This window comes from Scyliorhinus torazame, chromosome 9, assembly GCF_047496885.1.
Source record: "Scyliorhinus torazame isolate Kashiwa2021f chromosome 9, sScyTor2.1, whole genome shotgun sequence".
Classification (NCBI taxonomy): Eukaryota; Metazoa; Chordata; class Chondrichthyes; order Carcharhiniformes; family Scyliorhinidae; genus Scyliorhinus; species Scyliorhinus torazame.
Window position 1 is genome coordinate 120659540 of NC_092715.1, and position 11872 is coordinate 120671411.

An 11872-nucleotide genomic window follows, 5' to 3' on the forward strand; every position below is an offset into this window, starting at 1 on the left:
TACACATGAATAGGACTACACTACTCTAAGACAATTAAGTTTGAGTTACTGAAAACACACACAGTTTATGGAGAATGTACCCCTTATTCCAAAATATATCTAAGATCTCTGAACTCCTTAAGACTTCTCTTTTACCCAAACAACATCCAAATCAAATAGATCTATCAGTCAAAATGAACTTATAGTTACCACACAATACAGGGTTGATAATCAAGTCTGGGAAATGTCATGTCCTAGTACAGTGAAGATATTCAAACTGCCTTTGCGAAGGTTTTTTCCTTGCCTAGGCTCTAAGACTTAAAATACTGGCTACTGCTGTCATTAGGCAGATTTCTACCTGAATAACTGAGTTTTCCAATTTTGAAATTTCTCCAAAAATTTAAAAGGGTTGCGGTCCTTATATATGATTGTCTCTGCTGTGTTGCCGACAACATCATTCTTGAAATGTATTGTAATGTATTGGCATGGATAGAGAACTGGTTGGCAGACAGGAAGCAGAGAGTTAGAATAAACAGGTCTTTTTCAGAGTGGCAGGCAGTGACTAGTGGGGTACTGCAGGGTTCAGTGCTGGGACCCCAACTGTTGACAATATAGATGAATGATTTGGACAAAGGAATTGCATGCCATATCTCCAAATTTGAAGATGACATTAAGCTGGGTGGCAGTGTGTGCTGTGAGGAGGGTACAAAGAGGCTGCAGGGTGACCTGGACAGACTAGCTGAGTGGGCAAACACTTGTTCTTCATCCCGAATGGCATTGAATTGATAAAGTCCTTGGGGTGCACAAAAGTGGAGATTGCCTTTGCCCTCTCAGAGAAAGGTACTTGTCAATAGCCCTTTAGCAAGTCTATTTTGGTGATGAATTTTGACCGTCCAACACTTTCGATGCAGTTTCCCAAACGTGAAATAGGAAACAAATCCCTCTTGGCTACAGCATTCACCTGCCTGTGGTCCACACAGAGTTTTGGGGTTCCATTCGGTTTGGGCACCATGCCAACAGGGGAGGTCCAATCACTAGAACTCCATTCAATAATATACTCAGTTTCCTTCTCTATCTGTGATAACTTAACTGGACTTAACCTATATGGATATTGTTTGATTGGAATGGTGTCCCCCACATTTATGTTATGTGCTGCTAACCCCGTTCTACCTAATTTATTCCTGAAAATACATTTCTAGGACTGTAGTAATTCTGTCAGTTCACTCTGCTTCTTATCTGGTTTAAATTTTCCAGTACTTCCTTATTCTGCAAGTGAATTATAGGGAAGTCATTGTCAGAATTTGACCCCTCGTTTTTCCTGCATTGTTCCCAACAAGGCCTCATGCTTGTTCTCAACTCCTCCAACCCAATACGTCTTTAACATGTTCACACGACGCACTCTGTGTGATTTGCATCTATCTGGGCTGCGTACCTTACATCCCCTAATACAGTGGTTCACCACATTCACCCCCTGTTAAAAATCAGTCCGGTGGGGGTGACATGAAACTATATACAAATAGTGCAATTATGTAAAGTGGTAGGAAAGAAAGAAAAAGTCCATGTTGACGGTCCGGAGTCCGTCAAAGGTTCAGCCGATCCGGTGCTTTGGTGCTTTGTTGGGAGCGGCGTAACGGTGGCGGTGAAGTTGGTGCTGGCGGTGGTGGAGGTGGCACCGATGGCGGTGCTGATGCTGGCCACTCATCGGGGAACTCTGGGAGCGTGCAGAAGTCCTCTTTGTCCTATTGTGCGGAAAAAGGGGCGGGGTGGTCTGGTGGGGTCAATATTGGCGGCTCAGTGGGAGGAGGGGGGGTGGTGTTGGGTAGGAACCTGACGGTGCCAGGTCCCTGAGTGAGACAGTATCTTGGCGGCCGTCGGGGAACTCAACGTAGGCGGTTGGCATGGAGCAGGTGAACCCTGTCCACCACGGGGTCCGGCTTGTGGAGTCGGATGTGCCTACGGAGAGGACCGGTCCTGGAGCAGCGAGCCAAGTCGGGAGCGACACCCCGGATGTGGACTTCCTGGGGAAGGTAAAAGCACATTCATGGGGTGTGTTATTAGTGGCGGTGCACAATAGTGACCTGATGGAGTGTAGAGCGTCAGGGAGGGCTTCCTGCCAGTGATAGGCTGGGAGGTTCCTAGACCGTAGGGCCAGCTGGACGGCCCTCCAAACCATCCCATTCTCTCGTTCTACTTACCCGTTTCCCCGGGGGTTGTAGCTGGTCGTCCTGCTGGAGGTGATACCCCTGCTGAGCAGGAACTGATGCAGCTCATCGCTCATGAATGAGGATCCCCTGTCACTGTGGATGTAGGCGGGGAAACCGAACAGAGCGAAGATGGTGCTGAGGGCCTTGATGATGGTGGCAGACGTCAAACGGGGCATGGGATGGCGAAGGGGAACCTGGAGTACTCATCGACCACACTGAGAATGTACGTGTTACGGTTGGTGGAGGGGAGGGGCCCTTTGAAATCCATGCTGAGGCGTTCAAAGGGGTGGGAAGCCTTCACCAGGCGCGCACGGTCTGGCCGGTAGAAGTGTGGCTTCCACTCCGCACAGACCTAGCAGTCCCTGGTGACTGTCCTTACTTCCTCGATGAAGTAGGGCAGATTACGAGCTTTGACCAGATGGTACAATCGAGTGACCCCCGGGTGACAAAGGCTGTCGTGTAGTGCCCGGAGTTGGTCCACTTGTGCGCTGACACATGTACCTCGGGAGAAGGCGCCTGAAGGCTCGTTGAGTTTACCGGGGTGATACAAAATCTCGTAATTATAGGTGGAGAGCTTGATTCTCCACCGCTAGATTTTATCATTTTTGATCTTGCCCCGCTGTGTGTTATTGAACATGAAGGCTACCGACCGTAATGCCTCCAATGCCGCACAGCTTCAACGATAGCTTGGGCCTCCTTCTCGACGGATGAGTGTCAAATTTCAGAGGCATGAAGGGTGCGGGAAAAGAATGCCACGGGTCTGCCTGCCTGGTTTAGAGTGGCGGCAAGGGCGACGTCTGAAGCATCGCTTTCTACTTGGAAAGGCAGTGACTCGTCCACTGCGCGCATCCCGGCCTTGCCAATGTCTGCTCTGATGCGGGCAAAAGCGTGTTGCGCCTCTGCCGCGAGGGGGAATTAGTTGGATTGAATGAGTGGACGGGCCTTGTCTGCATAGTTTGGGACCCACTGGGCGTAGTAGGAAATGAACCTGAGGCAGCGTTTGAGGGCCTCGGGGCAGTGGGGGAGGGGAAGCTCCATGAGGGGGCGCATGCAGTCGGGGTCGGGCCCGAGAAGTCCGTTTTGGACGACATAGCCAAGAATGGCAAACCGGGTCTTGCTGAACACACACTTCTCTTTGTTATAGGTCAGGTTGAGAAGAATGGCAGTGCAGAGGAATTTATCGAGGTTTGCATCGTGGTCCTAATGGTCATGGACGCAGATGGTGGCATTATCTAAGTACGGAAAGGTGGCCCGCAAACCGTACTGGTCGACCATTCGGTCCATCTCCCTTTGGAAGACCGAGATCCCAAGAAGGGACCCGAAGGAAGTGGTAGAGGCGACCGTCCGCCTCGAAGGCCGTGTATGGCCGGTAAGACTTCCGGATGGGGAGCTGGTGGTAGGCAGATTTCAGGTCCACTGTCGAGAAGACCCGGTACTGCGCAATCTGATTGACCATATCAGATATGCATGGGAGAGGGTACGCGTCGAGCTGCGTGTACCGATTGATGGTCTGGCTGTAGTCCACGACCATCCTGTGTTTCTCCCCAGTTTTAACCACTACGACCTGGGGCTCTCCAGGGACTGTTGCTGGCCTTGATAAAACTCTCCTTAAGCAGCCGCTGGACTTCGGACCTGATGCAGTTCTTGTCCTGGGTGCTGTACCGTCTGCTCCTAGTGGCAACGGGCTTGCAATCCGCAGTTAGATTGGCAAAAAGGGAGGGGGGATCGACCTTGAGGGTCGCAAGGCCGCAAACGGTAGGGGGGGTGGGGGGGGGTAAGGGCCCGCCGAATTTGAGGGTGAGGCTCTGGAGGTTGCACTGGAAGTCTAGGCCCAACAGGAGTGCAGCGCAGAGATTAGGAAGGACATAGAGGCGGAAGTTACTAAATTCTACGCCCTGGACCGTGAGGGTGACTGTACAAAAACCTCGGATCAGGACGGAGTGGGATCCGGAGGCTAGGGAGATCCTTTGATTGGCAGGGTGGACTGCGAGGGAGCAGTGCCTTACCGTATCTGGGTGTATGAAGCTTTCGGTGCTCCCGGAGTCCAGCAGGCATGAGGTCGCGTGGCCGTTGATTTTCACCGTCGGCGACGCGGTGGCCAGGCTGTGCGGGCGAGATTGGTCCAGCGTCATCGAAGCGAGCTGTGGGTAGCCGTCGGATGCTTCGGGTGGCGAGCGTGTGCAGTCCCGATGTCGGAATGTCCGGAGACCCTGTGGGGGACAAGATGGTGGCGCCCATGGTGCGCACATTGCGGGGTTGGGACAAAATGACGGCGCCCATGGTGTGCACATTGCGGGGTCTGCACAAGATGGCGGCGCCCATGGGGCGCACGTGGCCGAAGGGGGACCAGATGGCGGCGCCCATTGGTCGCACATGGCCCTGGGAGGAGAAGATGGCGGCTCCCATTGTGCGTCTGGTGTGGGGGAGGAGGCGATAGCGGGCGCAATCGCAGCGACTGTGCGGGCCTGGCACACAGCCACGAAGTGGCCCTTTTTACTGCAGGCTTTACAAACGGCAGTGCGGGCCGGGCAGTGTTGGTGGGGGTGCTTGGGCTGACCGCAGAAGTAGCAGCGGGGACCCCCAGGGTGCGCGGATCGGCGTGCGGCGCAGGTGTATTGGGAAGGCAGGGCCCCGGCTGAGGAGGTCGTCGGCGGGGTCCAGGAGGGGTAGGAAGAGGTAGAAGTGTGGGCAGCGCGGCGGGAGGGGTACGATTGCACGTTACGGGATGCGACTGTCATGGAGAGCGCCAAGGTTTTCGTCTCCGCCAGTTCGAGCGTGGCCCCTTCCAGTAATCATTCTCGGATGTGGTCCGACGCAATCCCCGTCACGAAAGCATCGTGCATGAGGAAATTTGCGTGTTCGGCGGCCGTGACGGCCTGACAGTCACAGTCCCGGACGAGTGGAATTAGGGCCCGCCAGAAGTCTTCGATGGACTCACCAGGTAGTTGCGAGCGGGTGGCGAGTACATGCCTGGCGAAGAGCGTGTTCGCCTTCTGCGCGTAGTGTTCCTTAAGGATTTCCATTGCTTTTGTGTAATTCGTGGCGTCTTGGATCAACGGGAACACGCTGGGGCTCAGTCTGGAGTACAGGACATTTATCTTCTGAGCCTCCGTTGGCGCGGGGTTCGCAGCATTGATGTAGGCCTCAAAACATGCTAGCGAGTGAGTAAAGTCTTTCCTGGCGTCGGGCGAGTGCGGATCCAGCTGCAGGCGATCGGGCTTAATTCGGATATCCATTCTGTGGAAAATCTGACTGTAATAAATTGATGCACGATCAATTGCACAAAGACTAAAGTTGGGTACAACTGTGGCTTTATTACAGTCAGATGTGTGGCCTCCTGCTGCAGCTGGTGAAATGGCAGGGCACTGGAGGTCATGCATATTTATACCGTTCCTAGTGGGCGGATCCAGCCGGCAGGGGCTACTGGCGAACCTGTAGTGCAGGTCCTACCTTACATCCCCTAATACAGTGGTTCACCACAATTACATTACCCTGCAATCCGGAACTACCCCTGGGTGGTCTGTTTGTAATTTCTCGGTGGCAAGATCAGTTGTTCAACTACAGCAGGCATCACTAGCATCTGGGATCCTGCTATATCATTCCCTAAAATGAATTGAAAGCCGGCAATGAACAATGTTTCTATGATGCCTACCATTACTACCCCTGTTTCAAACTGATCTGTAAGCTTCTTTTTACGAAAGGAATTTCTTTTATTTCACTGAGAATGCTGCTGATGAGATCCTTTTCCTTCAATATCCCTTCTGGACAACATATATCTTTATCCAACAACATTAGGGATTGACTCGCGTCAGTATCTCGTCAAATTTGAATATCTTTTCCCATTTTATCCTGTCCACATGGAAACACTTTACCATGCCACGCAGAATCTTTAAACACTTCTACCACCTGCTGGTCACTCTGCCCCTGTACAAGTTGTGTACACATTTTCATTCCTATTGTTTACTTCTTTGCTCTGTGTACAAATCCTACCTGCTTCTCCTATTCTCCAGCCTTTGATTTCATCTTTCCTGTTTTAAGTAACCCCAACCAGCTTTCCATATAAACCCCAGCATACTGACTTTGTGTGGCCCAGATTATACACCCCAGCATACTGACTTTGTGTGGCCCAGATTATACACCCCAGCATACTGACTTTGTGTGGCCCAGATTATTACATATAAACCCCAGCATACTGACTTTGTGTGGCCCAGATTATTACAATGAAAACATCTAACCTTTTTCATTTCTCTCACCTATCCAACAGATTCTGTTTTGTTTTGAGGTAAAGCCTCCTTGGAGATCCCGACTACTCCCTCTCTTGCTGGTCTTTCCTCACTCGCATCTTCCCAGTTTTTGGCTTTCTCCGATTTAAAAGTGGGTCTAAAAAAAGGCTTTGGTGCACGAACCAATTCATAGTCACCCGCAAGCTTCATGGCTTGCCTGGCAGTTCTAACTTTCAGTTCCTCAACATGAATTCTAATCATTGTAGGCAATGAATCTTTAAATTCCTCCAACAGAATTATCCCTCTAAGGACATCATATGCCATTTCTATTTTCAATGCTCGCACCCACCCATCAAACTGACTTTGTTTAGCCTGTTTCAATTCATTGAGAGTCTGTCCGGACTGTTTTCTTGCAGCTCAAAACTTTGGTCTGCATACCTCTGATACTAGCTCATAAACGCCCAATATTGCTTTCTTCACTGTCTCATAGTCCTCATATCTTTCCTCAGATAGGGACACATTGACTTCACTAGCCCTACCTACAAATTTAGTCTGTAAGAGTAGGGTCCAAATGTCTTGTGGCCATTTAATCTGTTTAGCTATTTTCCCCAAAACCCCAAAAAATGTCGCGGCATCCCATTCATTGAATTTTGCGAGAGGGAGAGCTTTTACATATCTGAACATCTCCCAACTAATTTCCAGTCTACACACACTTTCTTTCTCATGCACCTCTGTTGTCCCAGCTTAATTTATTGTTCCCTTTCTGTATCCTTTTCCCATTCTGCCATTGTTAACTTCTGCAATTCTAGAACTCTCTCCCGTTCACTTTCCTTTCTTTTTCCTGCAGCTTTAACTTCTTAATTTCTATGTCTCTTTGTAATTGAAGCTTCACTAATTCAATTTCCTCACTACTCGAAATATTGGGACTGGCTAACCCCTTTTGTATTTTTAAATGCGTTGTTATCTCAACCTTCTTAGGTCCTGAGCTAAGACTACTTCCAATTTCATAGAATCAGAATCCCTACAGTGCAGAAGGAAGTCTTTCAGTTCATTGAATCTGAACCCTAACCAAGGCATCCCTCCCTGTCCTACCTCCGTAACCCCATCTAACCTTTTGGACATTAAGGGGCAATTTAGCATGGCCAATCCACCTAACCTGCACATCTTTGGACTGTGGGAGGAAACCGGAGCACCTGGAGGAAACCCACGTAGACATGGGGAGAATGAGCAAACTCTACACAGACAGTCACCCAAGGTCGGAGTCAAACCCGGGTCCCTGGTGCTGAGCCAGTGGTGCTAACCACTGTGCCACCGTGCCACCCCAATTTGCTAAATTTCCTTGGAGCCCATGGACTCTTACCTTCGCTCTCAGCCTCCCATATGGGACCTTATCAAAAGCTTTGCTGAAGCCCAAGTAGACTAGGTCAAATGCATTGTCCTCATCTACACACCTGGTCACCTTTTCAAAAAAATGAATCAAATTGGTCAGACGTGACCTCCCCTTAACAAACCATGCTGACTGTTCTTGATTAATTCCTGCCTCTCCAAAAGCAGATTAATTCTGTCTCTCAGAAATGCTTCCAATTGTTCCCCCACCACTGAGGTTAGACTGATTGGCCTGTAGTTTCCTGGTTTATCCATTCTTCCCTTCTTGAATAATGGTAGCACATTGACTATCCTCCAGCACCTCTCCTGTGGCAAGAGAGGGATTGTAAATTATTGTCAGTGCCCCTGTTATTTCCTCTCTTGCCTCACTCAACAGCCTGGGATACATTTCATCTGGCCCTGAGAATTGATCTACATTTAAGCCTGCTGGACCACTCAGAACCTCCTCTCTGTCTGTGTTAATTTCTTTAATTTTATCACAATCCTTCACCCTGATTTCTATACCCACATCGCCCCTCTCACTGGTGATGTCCGACACAAAGTATTCATTTAGAACCTACCTATGCACTTCAGCTCCACACACAAATTACTACTGTGGTTCTTAACGGACTCTACTCTTTCTCTAGTTATCCTTTTACCCTTAATGTATTTGTAAAATAAGGGTTTTCCTTTACCTTACCTGCCAGTATTCTTTCATGTCTCCTTTTTGCTCTCCGAATTTCCTTTTTAAGTTTCTTCTTGCACATTCTACATGCCTTTAGGGTATCTGCTGTTTTGAGCCCTCGATATCTGCCATAAGCCTCCCTTTTTCTCCTTATCCAATGCTGTTTGTCCCTCGATATCCAAGGTTCACTGGATTTGTTGGTCCCATCCTTTTTCTTGATTGGAACAAGTTAGCCCTGTACTCTCCCTATTTTGTTCTTGAATGCCACTGTTCCATCACAGAATTACTTAAAAGTAGCTGCTCCCAGTCCACTGTGGCCAAATCATTTCTGATCTTATTAAAATTAAACTTCCCCCAGTTTAGAACTTTAATTTCAGGCCCACCTTGTTCTTTTCCACAACAATCTTGAACCTAACAGCGCTATGATTACTGTTTGAAAAATGCTCCCCATTGATACTTCAACCAATTGCCTGGCTCCGTTAAAAACAATTAACTCCCTTTTCTTGTAGGACTATCTACAAACTGACTTTAAAAGTTCTTGGGATGCATTTTAACAATTTCGCTCCCTCTAAACCTTTCACACTATGACCACCCCAGTTAATGTTGGGGAAGTTGAAATCCCCCACTACCACTATTCTATTACTTGTACACTTCTTTGAAATTTGCCATTATGCACGGTAGCATAGTGGTTAGCCCTATGGCTTCACAGCGCCAGGGTCCCAGGTTCGATTCCCCGCTGGGCCACTTTCTGTGCGGAGTCTGCATGTTCTCCCCGTGTCTGCGTGGGTTTCCTCCGGGTGCTCCGGTTTCCTCCCACAGTCCAAAGATATGCACGTTAGGTGGATTGGCTACGCTAAAATTCCCCTCCGTGTCCAAAAAGGTTAGAAGGGGTTATTGGGTTAGGGGGGATAGGGTGGAAGTGAGGGATTAAGTGGGTCGGTGCAGACTCGATGGTCTGAATGGCCTCCTTCTCCACTATATGTTCTATGTTCTGTCTGCTCTTTGTTTTCTCTCAGACTGTTAGAGGCCTATAGAACACTCCCAGTGATGTGATTGTTCCATTTTGGTTTTTAAGTTCTACCCCTAAAGCTTCATTTGAAGAGCCATCGAAGATGTCGTCCCTCACCCCCGGGAAATGCCTTCAGATATATGCAGGTGAGGGCTTTTGTGAGGCGACAGGTGAGGGAATTCCCGTTGCTCCCGGCACAAGAAGTTCAAGATAGGGTGATCTCGGGTGTATGGGTCGGGGAGTGCAAGGTGTCGGAAATACACCAGGAGTTGAAAGAAGAGGGGGAATCGCTGGTAGAAGAGTTGAAGGGTAAATGGGAGGAGGAGCTGGGGGAGGAGATCGAGGAAGGTCTGTGGGCGGATGCCCTAGGTAGGGTTAATTCCTCCTCCTCGTGTGCCAGGCTCAGCCTGATACAATTTAAAGTGGTTCACAGAGCGCACTTGACGGGGGCGAGGTTGAGTAGGTTCTTTGGGGTAGAGGACAGATGTGGAAGGTGCTCAGGGAGCCCGGTGAACCATGTCCATATGTTTTGGTCATGCCCGGCACTGGAGGGGTTCTGGAGAGGAGTGGCGGGAGCAATATCTCAGGTGGTGAAAGTCCGGGTCAAGCCAAGCTGGGGGCTAGCAATATTTGGAGTAGTGGACGAACCGGGAGTGCAGGAGGCGAAAGAGGCCGGCATTCTGGCCTTTGCGTCCCTAGTAGCCCGGCGAAGGATCTTCCTAATGTGGAAGGAGGCGAAGCCCCCCAGCCTGGAGGCCTGGATAAATGATATGGCTGGGTTCATAAAGTTGGAGAGGATTAAGTTTGCCTTGAGAGGGTCTGCGCAGGGGTTCTACAGGCGGTGGCAACCATTCCTAGACTATCTCGCGGAGCGTTAGATGAAGGTCGGTCAGCAGCAGCAGCAACCGTGGGGGGGGGGGGGTGGGGGGGGGGTGGAGGTGGGGGGTGGGGGGGACGTCCTGGGAGGGGGGGGGGATGAGCAAGAGATAACATGAAGGGTTGGGGAAACTGGCACGTATGGGTGAGGGCCAGTGTACAAAGCTGTGTAAATATATCATTTTGCCATGTATATATCTTGCTCTGCGCGATTTCTCGTTTTTTTTTTGTTATGAGGGGGGGAGGGGGGGGGGGGGGTTATTGTTTGTAAGGGAGAAAAATTGAGTTAAAAAACTTTAATAAATATATATATTTTTTAAAAAGAAGATGTCGTCCCTCCTTACTGCTGTAATTGATTCACTGATCAAAATTGTGACACGCCCTCCTCTTTTATTTCTTCCCTGTCTTGACTGAAGATCCCATATCGTAAAATATTGAGTTGCCAATCCTGCCCCTCTTTCAACCATGTCTCAGTGACAGCAATAACATCACATCCCTATGTTTTAATTTGTGCCCTCAATTCACCTGCCTTATTCGTCAGACTCCTCACATTGAAATAAATACCATCCAATCTTGACAAACTCCCTTGTGACTTAACTGGCCATTAACTTCTAGGCTTTCCTGACTCACTTGCTTCCTCTTCCAATTTTGGCTGTGTATCTCCCCCTGTTGAACCTTCTCTCAGGATCCCACCCCTCCTGCCAAGTTAGTTGAAACCCTCCTCAACAGCACTAGCAAAACTCCCTGCAAGGACGCTGGTCCCATTTTGGTTGTGGTGCAAACCGTCTGCCTTGTACAGATCCCACTGTTCCCACAAAAGGTGACAATATCCCAGAATTCTAAAGCCCCTCCTCCTGCACCATCTCTCCAGCCACACATTCATCTGTACTAACCTCCTATTTCTATACTCACTAGCATGTTGCACCAGAAGTAATCCAGAGATTACTACCATCTGGTTCCTGTTTTTTAATCTACTTCCTAACTTCCTAATTTATTCTTGCAGAGCCTCATCCCTTCTCTGCCTATTTCTTTGGTACAATATGTACCACAGTATCTGTCTGTTTGCCTTCCCCCTTCAGAATGCCCTGCTGCCGTTCAGTGACATTCATGATCCTGGCACCAGGGAGGCAACATACTATCCCAGAGTCTCTTCTGAGGCTGCAGAAACACCTGTCTGTTTCCCTTACAAGTGAATCCCCTACCACTATAGCCCTGCCATTCTTCCTCCGTCCTCCTGTGCAGCACACCCACCCATAGTGCCCAAAAGTTAACTTCTACTGCTTTCCTCTGCACAGTCAGCTCCCCCAAAATGGTGTATCTATTAGAAAGAGGGTTGGCCACACAGGACTCCTGCACTTCCTCTATTCTGCCTGGTGGTCACCCATATCATTTCTGCCTGTTCAATCTTCATCTGCGGTGTGACCACCTCACTAAACGTGCTATCCATGACTTTCTCAGCATCGTGGATGCTCCATAGAGAATCCACCCTCAGCTCCAGCTCTGAAATGCAGTCAACCAGTAGCTGCAGTTG